The 2,190-nt window shown below is 34.9% G+C and overlaps 1 long non-coding RNA gene across 1 annotated transcript; it reads left to right on the top strand.

Moving 5' to 3' along the window:
- Positions 1–798: 798 nt before the first annotated feature.
- On the top strand, positions 799–1,620 carry LOC102003197. The gene is made up of 2 exons (XR_259335.1): positions 799–968; positions 1,319–1,620. It is a non-coding gene; the product is annotated as an uncharacterized LOC102003197 (long non-coding RNA).
- The last annotated feature ends 570 nt before the right edge of the window (positions 1,621–2,190 follow it).

Genomic DNA, 2,190 nt, shown 5'->3' with positions numbered 1-2,190 from the left:
ATTATAAATAATATTGTACGTATTTGAAGAGTATAGCTTCTTTTTTTATACAGAAAAAGATTATTTCACACTATACATTAAAGTAATTGAAGAGTTAGGAGCAAGAAAGAATACTGCATCATTAACTAATGGAGCCACTTCTAATTTTATCATTTTATTTTTAGTGTTCCTTAGGACGTTTTAAACAAATAACATAACTTTGGAAAGCAAATGTCTTTCTATTATTTTGACTATAAAAATGTGAATAGGCAGTAAAATGAAGTTGCATGTGTTTCATACTATGAATATCCTTTTGTCAATTAGAATACCAAATATGGAGTATACTACTAACAGTCTTCCAAAAAAACAGTAAAAGGGCTGGGGATTTAGCTCAGCGGCACAGTGCCTGCCTGGCAAGCGCAAGGTCGTGAGTTCGATTCCCAGCACCGGAGAAAAAAACAAACAAACAAAAAAAAAAACAGTAAAAGACAGCTGTGGATTATTAGCCAAAACTCTCTGTAATTATTATGCAATTCATGAGGCAAGAAGGCGTTAGGATTTTCATACATCTAGATCCTATGGCAATATCACTGCTACAGAAAAGAATAGTACTGCCTAAGTAAGCAAGATATATATGGTATTGTATCATTTAAATGAAAACAAACAAATGAGCTGTTATGAAGAAGAAAGTAGCTGACAATCAAAGATGTACCTTGACCTAACACTTTCAAAGAAACCCTAATTGATTGACAGTTGTGCAATCTTAATGGAAATTTTTGGAATCATTATTTTCTTCATTTTTTTGCTATAGTTTGGCTATTGAATATTCCTTAAAGGTCCACATGTTAAATGATCGGCCTGCAGGATGCTTCTGTCAGGAGACGTTGGAGCCTTTATGAAGTAGTTCCTCAGGCCACTGGAGAAATGCTGACAGAGGGAGCTGTGGGCCTTTTCCCCTCTTCACTGTCTGCTTTCTTCATAAAAGTGAGGTAAGGAGTATTTTTGCCCTACACTCTTGTCCTGTTGTGCTGCCTCACAATACAACCATCAAGCATGAACTGGAATCTCCACATCAATTGGCAAAATAAACCTCATCTCTTTATAAATTGAATATCTATCAACACCCAACTGGTGTGATCCGGAACTTCGTCTAGTCATTAAGTAGAATGTGATATACTTGATTTTATATACAATTTTACAAAAAATACAGTTAAAGACTTGTTTTGAAAATTTTTTGTTCCTCATGGGGGAAAATGAGGTTGAATATTACATTTATTACCACAGCAATGTGTTCTTTTTGTAATATTTTCAGGGAACTTAATTACACTCCTTATTTTAGTGAGTCCTAACACAGGCGGTGACTGCTGATCGTTAAGCCTTCCATCATGTGTCGCTGTCTTTCTGATGTCCTCAAATGCAACCCGGTAGATTTACAAAGAGAAAGACAGAGAATAAAGAACAACACTGGACTTTCATGAGTGAGTTGAGGAGTGGTGCACATCCATTTTTTTCATAAGCCAACATCTAAATATAGGTTCACATTTTAACTGAAAAGAGAGGCTAAAATGTAAGACACTGTATGCTGTGTATTCTGGGTATAGAAGTGGAATGGGCAACTTTCAATAAAGGTTTAGCACAACATTAAATTGTTCAACTGTTTATTTTGTTTCTCTTGGCTGCAGTATGTATCTCTGTGACAATAGCATTATTTGGTTTCCTTCCTGCTCAATTTCCAATATTTCAAACAGAACTTTGCATACTATAACTACTCAACAAATAATTATTAAATGAAAAAATGCATTCATTTATTTATACTTTGCTCTAAGCTGGTCTTACACGTACACTAGAGCCAAGGAAATCTGCTAACATTCAGGGCTGGGGAATTAGCTCAGCAGCACAGTGCCCGCCTGACAAGCATGAGATTGTGAGTTCAATTCCCTGTACCAGAAAAAAACAAAAAGAAATCTGCTAACATTCAAAATATCAATCCTAAGTGGCAACTGAGGCTGTGGAAGACAACCGGCCACTGTATCTGGTCTTTACTAGGGCAGTTCGGATGTGCATTTGATTTATTTTATCCACATATTGGTATTAACCTATTCCATTTGCAAAATAGCCTAACTTCTAACTATTCAAGAGCAAAAGAATATTTAAATTCATATACAATTTTACAAAATACACATTAAACAGTTTTGTTTGGAAATTTAATTT

This window comes from Chinchilla lanigera, unplaced genomic scaffold, assembly GCF_000276665.1.
Source record: "Chinchilla lanigera isolate Chin_1 unplaced genomic scaffold, ChiLan1.0 scaffold00003, whole genome shotgun sequence".
Taxonomy (NCBI): Eukaryota; Metazoa; Chordata; class Mammalia; order Rodentia; family Chinchillidae; genus Chinchilla; species Chinchilla lanigera.
This window is presented reverse-complemented; position numbering and strand designations above follow the sequence as displayed.